This window comes from Trichomycterus rosablanca, chromosome 12 (genome assembly GCF_030014385.1).
Source record: "Trichomycterus rosablanca isolate fTriRos1 chromosome 12, fTriRos1.hap1, whole genome shotgun sequence".
Classification (NCBI taxonomy): domain Eukaryota; kingdom Metazoa; phylum Chordata; class Actinopteri; order Siluriformes; family Trichomycteridae; genus Trichomycterus; species Trichomycterus rosablanca.
The window spans coordinates 4,136,942-4,152,500 of NC_085999.1; the positions used below are offsets into that span (position 1 = coordinate 4,136,942).

The following is a 15,559-nucleotide window of genomic DNA, read 5'->3' on the forward strand; positions in this document are numbered from 1 at the left end:
AGCAAGACAGGGCCTGAAAAAGGTGTGTTTATGGCTGAGAGGTATTTGCTGAAATATTATCCACCCGCTGGATGAGAAAAGCTAGGCAGACCGTGTCTGTATGCAAGACTGACTCCTCATTAATCCGAGGCTTACGGCTGACCCACTCAGACAGGTCTGATCCCTCCACAAACCCCAAACTGGCATGCAGGGGCCATTAAAACAAGTGTCATGTTAGCCCAGTCCTTTGATTCGTCTGTAATTAAAACCAGGTGCTGAGTTGAATTTAATCAGGTACGTTTACCCTATAGGTGCACTGTTGAGGTACAGGCGTGCGTACTGTGTTTATCAATGGCACAGTGTGATCTGTCCGACACGATTGACGGTCAAAAAGTCTTTGAATTCTAAACTTTATTTAAAGTAAATTTACTTTACACAGAGACAAAAAGAAGAACAAACCGTGTTCCTTCATTATCGACACATCTAGAAGTTTAAATGATCAAAACATTAAGCAACATTTGAATGGTCACTTATTTATTTATTTTTAAGTACAAGGGCTTAATTTTGTGAATGACAAAAGATATTGTTATGTCGGTAAGTGTATACCTTTGTAACGTACCTCCAATATTGCAAATATTGATGTATATATATATATATATACACCTACCAGCCATAACATTAAAACCACCTCCTTGTTTCTACACTCACTGTCCATTTTATCAGCTCCACTTACCATAGAAGCACTTTGTAGTTCTACAATTACTGACTGTAGTTCATCTGTTTTTCTACATGCTTTGTTAGCCCCCTTTCATGCTGTTCTTCAATGGTCAGGACCCCCACAGGACCCCCACAGAGCAGGTATTATTTAGGTGGTGGATCATTCTCAGCACTGCAGTGACACTGACATGGTGGTGGTGTGTTAGTGTGTGTTGTGCTGGTATGAGTGGATCAGACCCAGCAGTGCTGCTGGAGTTTTTAAACACCTCATTGACACTGCTGGACTGATAATAGTCCACCAACCAATAATATAACCAGCCAACAGCGCCCCATGGGCAGTGTCCTCTGACCACTGATGAAGGTCTAGAAGATGACCGACTCAAACACCAGCAATAGATGAGCGATCGTCTCTGACTTTACATCTACAAGGTGGACCAACTAGGTAGGAGCGTCTAATAGAGTGCACAGTGAGTGGACACGGTATTTAAAAACTCCAGCAGCGCTGCTGTGTCTGATCCACTCATACCAGCACAACACACACTAACACACCACCACCATGTCAGTGTCACTGCAGCGCTGAGAATGGTCCACCACCTAAATAATACCTGCTCTGTGGGGGTCCTGACCATTGAAGAACAGGGTGAAAGGGGGTAACAAAGTATGTAGAGAAACAGATGGACTACAGTCAGTTATTGTAGAGCTACAAAGTGCTTCTATATGGTAAGTGGAACTGATAAAATGGACAGTGAGTGTAGAAACAAGGAGGTGGTTTTAATTTTATGGCTGGTAGGTATATATATATATATATACTGTATATGTGTGTGTGTGTGTGTGTGTGTGTATTTCATTGTTTTGCATTTGATGGGTGTATCTACTGCACATAATGCAGTAGTAACCCATATAAGCAGGTACCATGTAGGTGTACCCAATAAATTGGCGGTTCAGTGTGCAAGATTTGAAGTTGTAATCAGTGTAAGAATAACTGAACGATAAATCGTCCTCATGCCACCTGTAAAACTGTAAACCTGTGAGTTTTGGTGGGTTTAAACTGGTTACCGTGGGCAGGTCGGTTACCTCATCTGACAGACGCTCTCTCTTACAGTATCTCGTTATCGTCTCTGGAGCCATCTGCCCTCGTTTAAAGATCTTTATGCAAAAATATGAGACGTAATAAATGCCAAGCGCTCGTTCGCATGGAGGCCGACGCGGTTCTGACGAGCCGGCGTTCGCGATGAGAAACAGGCGTGAAGGGAGCAGACGCTGCTCATCTGCATGTAACCAGATCCTGTATCGTTTACTGAGGGGCTTTCTCACCAAAGGAACATCACATGCTGCACGAGCAAATGTCTCGCTCAAATAACAGCCAAAACCGCAACCACACAGCAGCTGGCACGACTGTGGGCTTTGATAAGCAACCACAGTCATGTAAACTGCCTGTGTGTGTTTGTGCTCAGCTAAACTACTACTTCTCTCAGTGTGATGCTGATATTTAATGGTTCTGAGCGACACAGAGATGAGCCCTAATTTAAAATCAAATAAATAAATACAGTAGACCCTTGAGTTATGAACGGTTTACCATACGTACAAGTTTGGGTTACGAACGATGTCTTTCAACTTAACGTACAAACAAATTTCGGATTATGAACCGAAATTCGCGAAACACGTGACGTCACGAACAAGTTGACTCTGACCATCTCTCTCTATATATATACAGTGAGCGAACATTCGGACAGCGGGCGGTGTTTTTCTGTGTTTTCTTTATATTTTGTAAAATTCAATATTAAAATGTCCCAAAGAATGTGCAGAGGTGAGAAAATGAACAAATCTATTACATTTGTTGTTGTATAATTACTCCTGCCAGTAGGTGTCACTGTGTATCAGACAGCGGGGACAGTGAGTGAGAGAAGAAGGAATTTATTCTTTCGTGAAATTACACCTACGAAATACAACACTACTGAAATAAAGAAGGAAATAATAGAGAAATATGAGAGTTATTGTTGTTTCAGGTAGATACATTTTATAAAAAAAGAAGGAAATGTATTATGGTGTATGGTACAGCACACGTACTGAAATGTGTTGTGTGTGTTTATGTACAGTACTGCTGTGTGTTGTTTATTATTATTGTCTATTACAGGAATGTCTATTCTATAATTTAAGATTTAGGGGAAAATATACTTCTATTTATAACAAAAAAGAGCATTTAAGACATTAGAGAGGTTAGGTAAGGGGGGGTTCTGGAGGTCTGGCACGGATTAATTCTGTTTACATTATTTCTTATGGGAAAAATAGGTTTAACTAACAAACATTTTGACTTCGGAACCAATTAAATTCGTAAGTCAAGGGTCAACTGTAAATACATTTAGGATTTGTTGAGCTACAACTGGGCAAACCAAACCAGTCTCATTTTGATTAACTTGATTCTTTGTTTTTGAGCCTCTTCTGAATCACTGGCCTGTGTTAATAGCCTTTTAGAAGAATCATTCCATCATAAAAATCGCTGACAGGCAGTGAAAGGACGTCTGCAGATGTGTTTCCTCGCCTTTGTTTCTCCGTTCAGACAGAGAGGGGAAAGTCCTCCAGATCTGTCTGAGGTTTTATATGCCGTGCCAAGTACGCCGGCACATCCAGGTCAGGAATTTCTGTTCAAATAAATAAGCAAAAGAAGAGAGTCTGTTGCTAAGGGTTAGACGTTCTGCGCATGGACTAAGTTGATAGGGTGTCGGGTTGTTTTTACTCTTGGTTTGAATACTCTGGTCAGTATTCAGGATGGGTTTTAGGTTTTTTTGGGTGGAAGGAGTCATCACAGTTGGATTGTGTTCATACAGACACAGTCCCTCCAAAATCGAGCTTGAGTTACCTGATTTAAGCCTTAGTGTGTCACTATAAATATTATTATTAAATTGAAGCATTATACACTGATCAGCCATAACATTAAAACCACCTCCTTGTTTCTACACTCACTGTCCATTTTATCAGCTCCACTTACTATATAGAAGCACTTTGTAGTTCTACAATTACTGACTGTAGTCCATCTGTTTTTCTGCATGCTTTATTAGCCCCCTTTCATGCTGTTCTTCAATGGTCAGGACCACCACAGAGCAGGTATTATTTAGGTGGTGGATGATTCTCAGCACTGCAGTGACACTGACATGGTGGTGGTGTGTTAGTGTGTGCTGTGCTGGTATGAGTGGATCAGACACAGCAGCGCTGCTGGAGTTTTTAATTACCGTGTCTACTCACTGTCCACTCTATTAGACACTCCTACCTAGTCGGTCCACCTTGTAGATGTAAAGTCAGAGACGATCGCTCATCTATTGCTGCTGTTTGAGTCGGTCATCTTCTAGACCTTCATCAGTGGTCACAGGGTGCTGTTGGCTGGATATTTTTGGTTGGTGGACTATTCTCAGTCCGGCAGTGACAGTGAGGTGTTTAAAAACTCCAGCAGCGCTGCTGTGTCTGATCCACTCATACCAGCACAACACACACTAACACACCACCACCATGTCAGTGTCACTGCAGTGCTGAGAATTTTCCATGGAAAAGATTTAATGCTTAATGTAACCTGGATATTAGTAATACATATGTTGCTTGTGTATTAAGTCATTATAGTTGTTAAATCGTTATGTTGGCGCTTGAGGTGGCTGGGAGTCTAAAGTACAGAGATAAGCAACATGTCGTTAAGTTATAAGCAGATAAGAAACAACAGTTAGCACAGAATGGAGGTTCCAAAGTCCAACACCCAATGTAATTTGAACAGAGCAGTATAAACGGAGGGGCAGATTCCTGTTCCTTGTTCTTCAGCTATTCCGCTGCTGTAAGAACCCACAATCGTGCCAATAAGTCCTTCCAATCCAGTCAGCTGTAATCTTTGTTTTTATTTATCATATCACCTTATTTTTCCACGACAGTGTCCCAAAAGTTTGCGTTCCGATCACTACATACACAGAAAATAACATAAAAAGTGAAAAAATGCAGAAATCATTAAGTTCTCAAGACTGTTGTGACTTGCATTTCTGTTACACATGTGTACATCTGGAAAAGGTTGGCGTGGTTGGCGCGGTCGGTACGGTTGGCACTTGTATGAGTGAGAGGGTGAAGGACAGAAACTGTGCTGGCTGGTACGTGAGTAATTTAGTGTGTTGGAGAGAAATATTGATTGTATTTGACGGTTGTGCTGATGAAGTCTCTCCGACTCGGCTTCCTTTCTGTTGGTAACAACCTTCTCCAGATTACTTTCTCTCTGAGTCTGCAGTTCACACACACACACACACACACACACACACACACACACACACACACACACACACACACACACACACACAACTGTGTGTGTGTTAACTGAAACACAGATGATTGCCTGATTTCTGAGGCATAACCTTGGGAACTGAGCTCTCCCCCTTGGCTTGGTGGGTAGCACTGTCGCCTCACAGAGAAAGGGTCCTGGGTTCTATCCCCAAGTAGGGGGTCCGGGTCCTTTCTGTGTGGAGTTTGCATGTTTTCCTCGTGTCCGTGTGGGTTTCCTACCACAGTACAAAGACGTGCAAGTGAGGTAAACTGGAGATACAAAATTGTCCAAGACTGCTTGACAATAAACTTGAACTGATGAATCTTGTGTAATGAGTAACTACCGTTCCTGTCATTAATGTAACCAAAGTGTAAAACATGACGTTACAATCCTAATAAATAAATTAATAATGAATAAATCTGTCACACAGCGTCTGGGATCCTCGTCTTCTTTAAAACACACACTTACACACCTTCATCCTTCCTCCAGCGGACGTCTCGGCTTGTTCTCTTCTTCTGTTCTTTGATTTTTCTCTTCTCTCTTTGCACTCGTTTGATTTATTTATTTATTTGTCTGCCAGTCTGTGTGTGATGTGTGAGTACTCCTGTCATCGTGCTTACTTTGTCCCATTCTTCATCCTCTGTCGTGGTCCTGACGTGTGTGTGTGTGGAAGCAGAAATCACGATGCTTCCACGGTGAACAGTCGAGGCCGTTCAGAAGCCGCTCGGTGTTAAGGAATCAGCGGTGGTTTGATTTGCTCCTGTGTGTAATTGTGAAAACAAACAGCTTTGCTTCAGCCTGTTGAGAGCTCGGCTGTCATCCTGTTACTTCTCCTCCTCGCTGTGTCACAGTTTTTTAGCGCCGAGTTTTCTTCCCTCTGCTCTGCGTTAACGTTGAAACAGATTTTGCTGTTGATGCGAGCTGAAGGCCACCGTGTTTGTCTTATTGGGATTGATGGATTAATTTGTCTTGTGGAAAAAGCCATCTGGTAGTGAGGTGTGTGTGTGTGTGTGTGTGTGTGTGTGTGTGTGTGTGTGTGTGTGTGTTCAGAGTCCAAATTTTGTCCAGGTTATTTACTCTCGTCCTTTAGTCTCGTCCTTTCTGTCATACAGGAAGTGTTTTGGTGGATTGTGTTTAATTTCTCATTGCTGGATTAATCTCAGTTTATTCAATTATTCAACATAATTCCGGTCTAGTACTAGTACATATGTGAGTGAGTCGGTAACATGATCTAATTAAAAAGTTATTCAATTATTTATTTATTTATGTATGTATTTATTATTATTGTTATTATTATCATCATTTATTATTTATCATTATTATAACATCTAATTAAATAATAATTATAATGATATAATAATAATAATCTACAACATCTAAATAAATAATGATGACGATAACAGTTTAAAACATAAACAAAATAATAATAATAATAATAATATAAAACATCTAAATAATAATACTAATAACATAAAACATCTAAATTATAACAACAACAACAATAATAATAATAATAACAATAATAATAATAACAGTAATAATAATAATAAAATAATAATAGCGTAAAACATCTAAATAATAGTAATAATGATGATGATATAATAATAACATAAAACATCTAAATTATAATTACAACAACAATAATAATAACAGTAATAATAATAACTAATAACAATAATAATAATAACAATAATAATAATTACTACTAATAATAATAGTAAAATATAAATAATAACTAATAATAATAATAATAAAATAATAATAATAATAGCGTAAAACATCTAAATAATAATAATAATGATGATGATAATAATAATAACATAAAACATCTAAATTATAATAACAACATTAATAATAATAACAGTAATAATAATAATAGCGTAAAACATCTAAATAATAATGATAATAATATAATAATAATAACAATAATAATATTAACATAAAACATCGAATTAATAATAATAATTGTTGTTTTGTTTGTTATTATTAGTATTAGTATTATTATTATTGTTATTGTTATTATTAATTTATTTAGATGTTTAATTTAGACTTTGATTTCCCTTGTCGATAGTGTAGTTTCTATGCCTACTCCTGGTTTCTTGCTACCTCACAAAAACATGCAGAGGGTGGACTGAGGGTGGACTGACTGCTTTACATAACCCTGGGTATTATAATGTAAGTGAAAGTTTGTGGTTGATGACTTGTCCAGGCTGTACTCCTGTCGTTCACCCTGTGTTTTTAGATGGCACTGGACCCACCACTGTCTAATTAGGGGTGAAGAGATTAAGGATGACTGATTTAATGAATGACTGTGTCCCATGTTCATGTGTAGTAAATCCCTGTAGGTCACCCACGTCTCCAGGCTTTAGTATTTGGTTATTTGGTTTACTCTTTCATGAAAGATGGATGTAAAACCCCTACACTAGCGTGCCAGTAACCGTTCCTAGCCATCCATCACCCTGTTTTCACAATGACAGTCTCTCTTTCTTGTTCTGTACCTCTGTAACCCTCTCTTGAGTGGCGGTGACCCCCTGTAGTTCTGCGCTCCCCACTAACCCAATAAAGGTGAACTGTAATTATGAGATGCCTTTTAAAAGACTGTCGCCAGCAATTATCAGAGCCATTCGTCTCCTCCAGCTTAAATATCATAACACAGTCTAGTGAGAGAGAGAGAGAGAGAGAGAGAGAGAGAGAGAGAGAGAGAGAGAGAGAGAGAGAGAGATTTTTACTAGCTGTCAACCCATGATGATTCCACAAGGTTCTGGACTTATGATTAGGGCTCTACTAAATTCACAGAAAAATCACAGATTTCACGGATTTATAAAGAAAAGAGCCACATTTTATGGAGGTCATTAAAAAACACTCATACATTGAATAATATAATAAATAGAAGCTACAATACGCATCAAAGCTACCTTAATAGTTGAATGTAAATCTAGAACATCCAGCGATGGTCTCAAAGATGAAAATTCTCATCCGTGTATTGACCCCCAAAGTGCATTCACAGAATCGGTCGCCAGTTTTCCAAACTCAGTTACTTGACTCGTGCTTTAGACTTTAACATCTCATTTGTATAACTGATTGCTGGTGTGACCGAGCGTCTTTAGAGTTTGCTGAGTTTATAAAGAAAGAAATAAACTCTACATAGACAAACTATCGGGAGCCGAATACTTTACTGACTTGTTCTTTTGAGGTGCAGCTCAGACTACAGAGAGATGATCTTGTGTGTAGAGAAACACACTTTTCCATTAATTATGGAATCCACAAAGAGACAAAGTGCTCTCAATAGGTAAACACACACATCGAACATGGTCAGCACCGCAAACTACACCATAGAAAAGTCTGGTACACTAACTTAACTGCTGTAGGATTGCTAGGACAAACTGAAAAATGCTAAAGACAAACCTTCAATTTTGAATTTCACAGCAAATGCATATTACTTGGCTTTCCCTTTGGGATTAATAAAGTGATCCATCCATCCATTTATACATCCATTTATCTATATATCCATCTATTCATCATTTATCTATATATCCATCCATCAGTCCATTTATCTATATATCCATCCATCCATCCATTTATCTATATATCCATCCATCCATCCATCCATTTATACATCCATTTATCCATTTATCCATCCATCCATTTATCTATATATCCATCCATCCATCATTTATCTATATATCCATCCATCCATCCATCATTTATCTATATATCCATCCATCCATTTATCTATATATCCATCCATCCATCCATTTATACATCCATTTATCCATTTATCCATCCATCCATTTATCTATATATCCATCCATCCATCATTTATCTATATATCCATCCATTTATCTATATATCCATCCATCCATCCATCCATTTATCTATATATCCATCCATCCATCCATTTATCTATATATCCATCCATCCATCATTTATCTATATATCCATCCATCCATCCATCCATCCATCCATTTATCTATATATCCATCCATCCATCATTTATCTATATATCCATCCATCCATCCATCCATCCATCCATTTATCTATATATCCATCCATCCATCCATCATTTATCTATATATCCATCCATCCATCCATCCATCATTTATCTATATATCCATCCATCCATCCATCCATCCATTTATCTATATATCCATCCATCCATCCATTTATCTATATATCCATCCATCCATCATTTATCTATATATCCATCCATCCATCCATCCATTTATCTATATATCCATCCATCCATCCATTTATCTATATATCCATCCATCCATCCATCCATCCATTTATCTATATATCCATCCATCCATCCATTTATCTATATATCCATCCATCCATCCATTTATCTATATATCTATCCATCCATTTATCTATATATCCATCCATCCATCCATCCATCCATTTATCTATATATCTATCCATCCATTTATCTATATATCCATCCATCCATCCATCCATCCATTTATCTATATATCCATCCATCCATCCATCATTTATCTATATATCCATCCATCCATCCATCCATCCATCCATTTATCTATATATCCATCCATCCATCCATCCATCCATCCATTTATCTATATATCCATCCATCCATCCATCCATTTATCTATATATCCATCCATCCATCCATCATTTATCTATATATCCATCCATCCATCCATTTATCTATATATCTATCCATCCATTTATCTATATATCCATCCATCCATCCATCCATCCATCCATTTATCTATATATCCATCCATCCATCCATCCATTTATCTATATATCCATCCATCCATCCATCCATCCATCCATTTATCTATATATCCATCCATCCATCCATCCATCCATTTATCTATATATCCATCCATCCATCCATCCATCCATCCATTTATCTATATATCCATCCATCCATCCATCATTTATCTATATATCCATCCATCCATCCATCATTTATCTATATATCCATCCATCCATCCATTTATCTATATATCCATCCATCCATCATTTATCTATATATCCATCCATCCATCCATCCATCCATTTATCTATATATCCATCCATCCATCCATTTATCTATATATCCATCCATCCATCCATTTATCTATATATCCATCCATCCATCCATCCATCCATTTATCTATATATCCATCCATCCATCCATCCATCCATCCATTTATCTATATATCCATCCATCCATCCATCCATCCATTTATCTATATATCCATCCATCCATCCATCCATCCATCCATTTATCTATATATCCATCCATCCATCCATCATTTATCTATATATCCATCCATCCATCCATCATTTATCTATATATCCATCCATCCATCCATTTATCTATATATCCATCCATCCATCATTTATCTATATATCCATCCATCCATCCATCCATCCATTTATCTATATATCCATCCATCCATCCATTTATCTATACATCCATCCATCCATCCATCCATTTATCTATATATCCATCCATCCATCCATCCATCCATTTATCTATATATCCATCCATCCATCCATTTATCTATATATCCATCCATCCATTTATCTATACATCTATCCATCCATTTATCTATCTATCCATCCATCCATCCATTTATCTATCTATCCATCCATCCATCCATTTATCTAAATATCCATCCATCCATCCATTTATCTATCTATCCATCCATCCATCCATTTATCTATCTATCCATCCATCCATCCATTTATCTATCCATCCATCCATTTATCTATATGTCCATCCATCCATTTATCTATCTATCCATCCATCCATCCATTTATCTATCTATCCATCCATCCATCCATTTATCTAAATATCCATCCATTTATCTAAATATCCATCCATTTATCCATCCATCCATCACACGAGAAATGGCCAATTTCATGACTCGATTTTCACGGCCGTATATTTGGTAGGGCCTTAATTATGAGCAATAACACATGTTGGCCAAACCATTGTTAGAAGGAGACTAGATCTACATCTACAGTAGAAATGATGCACCACTGTCTTGTTCCTTGCTTCCCCCCCAGTGACCATTTCTACACACCAGAGCATAGCAAGGTTTGTCCATATTTTTTTAAACTGACCATTAGTGGATGATGTGAACGACTCTGTCAGCTGTTCCAGTCTGGCACGTTTCTTATTGAGGTGCGGAGGCGACCCTCTAATAAGTGATGTAACGCGGATCCTGTGTATGAAATTCTTCTCATTTTAGTTCACAATAACACAACAAAATATTAAATATTAAACTTAGTATTAAGCTTAATGTGCCATAAAGTCAGCAAACAACAGGATGGATGCCTAGAAATGCAGAAACGTGGTGTCTATAATATATATTTAGTTGTTTTTGCACTAATCAACTTTATTGGGGCGGCACAGTGGCTAAGTGGGTAGCACTGTCGCCTCACAGCAAGAAGGTCCTGGGTTCGGTCCCCAGGTGGGGCGGTCCGGGCCATGGGTTTCCTCCTACAGTACAAAGACGTGCAAGTGAGGTGAATTGGAGATACAAAATTGTCCAGGACTGTGTTTGATATTAAAATTGTGAACTGATGAACCTTGTGTAATGAGAAACTACCGTTCCTGTCTTGAATGTAACCAAAGTGTAAAACATGACGCTAAAATCCTAATAAACAAACAATCCACTTTATTAACCCAGCACATATATATTAAATCTTCATCTAAATTCTGAACCATTCTGTAACCTGTGGCTGCAGGTTTTCATACCAAGGCTTGTGCCACTCTTGGATTTGGATCAAATCATTGGTGCCCAGCATGATTTTGGCCCATTCCTCATTTGATGAAATAGCTTGGTGGTTTATTTATTTATTTATTAGGATTTTAACGTCATGTTTTACACTTTGGTTACATTCATGACAGGAACGGTAGTTACTCATTACACAAGATTCATCAGTTCACAAAGTTAATATCAAACACAGTCATGGACAATTTTATATCTCCAGTTCACCTCACTTGTGTGTCTTTGGACTGTGGGAGGAAACCGGAGCTCGAACCCAGGAGCCTATCCCGGCTTTTCAATGGACGCAAGGCACACAGTAACACCCTGGACGGGGCGCCAGTCCATCGCAGGGCAGACACACATACACATACACACAATCATTCACCTATAGGGCAATTCAGTGTCTCCAATTAATCTGGCTGCATGTTTTCGGACTGTGGGAGGAAACCGGAGCTCCCGGAGGAAACCCACGCAGACACGGGGAGAACATGCAAACTCCACACAGAATTCCCCGCCTGGGGATCGAACCCAGGACCTTCTTGCTGTGAGGCGACGGTGCTACCCACCGAGCCACCCTGTGCCTGAAGTGACGGGCAGAATCTGTCGCGCACACGGCGCACTTTCTCAGTTTGACAGGAACAAACAGGCGGAGGATGACGAGCCTTCAGCAGGAGCATCACTGAGACAGTTGACCTTCGAGATCCTGTTTTCTCCTCGTATCTTGTAAGCGTGGGGATGCAGCGCTCGCCTCGCTGCGCTAACAGGTGTCGTCTGTTTGTCTCGTCCTTAATGGGGTTCACCCAAACACACGCGAGGTGCGGTACCAGGCATCCGCGGCGGTGTTTACCGTGTCGACTGTCAGACATAACACACCTGGTGATACAGACACACACTCGCAGGCTTCACACCTTCGTGTTTAACCTTCCCGCTCGACGCCGCTGTCCGACGTTAACACGCTGCAGGCTGTTTGCACGCCGTCCTTATTTTTGTTTACTAACACGTTCCTGCACCCAGTGGCACTCCCGAGCCTCGTCTGTTCCGGATCGACCCTAAAGCTGCCGGATCGTGGCGTCGGTGGACAGCAGGAATTACAGGACGCTCGCTTTTTAAACTCAGGTTGAAAAGCAGCGGGTTGCTATATAGAAGCTTCAATTCACATGTTTGCTTCTTCATCATCCTGCTTTCACACTAGAGTCTGTCAGCTCTCAGGAGACCAGCAGCTTTAAATCAGCTTTTTATTTTTTCATCTTGTCACTCCTGCATTGTTGTTGTAAGTGACCGTGTCGGCCTGGTTCTCTGCTTCTCTTGAAGGTGCACTCATTTAATTCTTATTATTATTTCTTTCGAATAAATAGTTGTTTGACTGAGTTAAAAACACTAAGCCTGGCTGCCATGTTTACATTCCTTTTGCTTGTCACATGGTAGACATGCCTCCAGAAGCTTTTTACTCCAATATGATCCTTAGAACTGATGCCCCTCAGCACAGGTTCTGTGGACCTGAGTCTGATCTTTACCTCTGTTCCCTGTCTGTTCTCCGTCTGTTCTCCTTGTGTCTCGCTGGGTTTTCTCCGGATGAATCAGCTACTCTAAGTTGGCACTAGGTGTGATGGTTCCTGTTGGGTGTATTCTTACCTTGCATCCAGGAGTTTTGGATGGAGTTCTGGACCCACTGTGACCCATTTTTTTTGTAATTTGATAGTGATGAATTGTCTTTTCCATTCACTGTCTGTTTTACCACAGTGTTCAGGGTCCCGATGGGTCTGATTCACTGTGGTGAAAAAGGTAGGAAACACCTTGGACTGGTCACCAGTCCATCACAGAGCAATCACACACACACACACACACACGTTAGTAGCTCCAGTTACTTGACTGTGTGTGTGTTTGAACTCGTGAGAGGAAACCCAGAGCAACCAGAAGAAACCCACACAGACATGGAGAACATCAAACCCAGGTGGCATTGCTACCCACCGAGCCACTGTAGCACCCTTATTCAATATAGCATAGAAGAAACCTCCTCATGCTTTTGTTTTCATCATACATTATTAGCTTAGTAAATAATGGACAGGAATTATCCCAAACTAAAGTTTAGGAGGTTTAAAACCCCCACCAGTGTGACTTATACAGTCGTCTCCGCTCTGCTCTCTGCTCCTGCCCTACACGGCCCGAGCACGATTGTACAAATTAAACCACAGTTTCTGCTTCCACTTTCATTTAAACAGCCATTAACCAAACACAGAGGTGCGCCGTTCATGCGGTAGCGGCTGATTGGAATTCCGGCAGAGTGCCGCGTCCGTCGATACAACGATTTCCTCACTTATGAATGCGTGGCGGGGCGGCGGCTCTCAGGCTAATGCTTTCAGGTGCAGGATATTGAGAGCAGAAAGAAGGCCGGAGCGTGGCAGAGATGAAGGGACGGAGTGATAAAGGGAGAAGGAAGAGGAAGGGTTCTGATGGATGGAGCTCCTGCTCTCCGGCTCAGTCCCCTCATTCATCAGCCGCTACAGAGTCGTGGGTTTAAAAAGTCATTTTCATAAGTGCAGGACATCACAGAGGCGAGCGAGACGGAGAGAGCGTCCACCTCACGTAGTTTCTAATGCATTCACTCTCTCATCCGCACTCGCACTGGGCTTTTACACTCTTGTGCAAGTGCTGCAGTTCTGCTTCTGGTTTCTCCACATTTGTTAGTGCTCATGCTTGTAGTTGGTCGGCACTTAAGCCATCTTTAAAGTTTGGCTCAAAATTAATGCATTTTTGGGTGGCACAGCGGTCTGATATGCCAGCTCACCGCCACAGAAAGTTTAAGGTCTCAAATTCGAATCTTAGTTGTGCTACCGACCTGACTGTGTGCCCAGTTGTACAGTTGTATGGAGTTTCTGGTGGCACGGTGGGTCGGTGTGTAGCACTGTCACCTCACAGCAAGAAGGTCCTAGGTTCGATTCCCAGTTGGAGCTGTCTGGGTTCTGTCTGTTAGACACTGGGACATGAAGCATATCATTTCTTTTAAATTACTGATATATTTTATCTGTTACTACTTGGTGAGGGCAGTTGTAGCCTAGCGGTTAAGGTACTGGACTAGTAATCGAAAGGTCACTGGTTCAAGCCTCACAGCTGCCAGGTTGCCACTGTTTGGCTCTTGAGCAAGGCTCTTAACCTTCAGTTGCTTAGACAATATATACTGTTACAGTACTGTAAGTCGGGTGGCACGGTGGCTCGGTGGGTAGCATTGTTGCCTCACAGCAAGAAGGTCCTGGGTTTGATCCCCAGACTGGGCGGTCCGGGTCCTTTCTTTGTGGAGTTTGCATGTTCTCCCCGTGTTTGTGTGGGTTTCCTCCGGGAGCTCTGATTTCCTCCCACAGTTAATTGAAGACATTAAATTGCCTTATAGGTGTGTGTGTGTGTCTGCCCTGAGATGGACTGGCGCCCCGTCCAGGGTGTTACTGTGTGCCTTGCGCCCATTGAAAAGCTGGGATAGGCTCCACCACCCCCAGCGACCCTGATTGGACAAGCGGTTTAGTAAGTGAGAAAGTCGATATAAGTAAATGCAGCTAAATGCCGAAAATGGTGGGGCTGAATCACCTTAAATTTAATAATTACAAGGAGTGTCCCAATACTTTTGTCCATGTAGTATATAGTAATTCACGTACTATTATTTTAACTCCTTTAAAGTAAAATCTGCATTGCATTCTTGTTAGAACGATTGGTTTAATAGTTCACAAGTGGAAAATTCCAAGGTCCTGTGACAGCTTTCTGGCTTGCACTAGAGTGTTTGTGTCTGGCACCAGGCCCACTGCAGCCCTGACCCTTATTAAAGTCTCATTAGGTCTTCTACATGTTACATATCAGC

The 15,559-nt window shown here is 40.4% G+C and overlaps 1 protein-coding gene across 2 annotated transcripts in view; it reads left to right on the forward strand.

Annotated features, from left to right (window-relative positions):
• pard3bb (par-3 family cell polarity regulator beta b) overlaps positions 1 to 15,559 on the forward strand; it is a 416,753-nt gene that overhangs the window by 236,205 nt on the left and 164,989 nt on the right. The gene's annotated exons all lie outside the window — the stretch shown is intronic.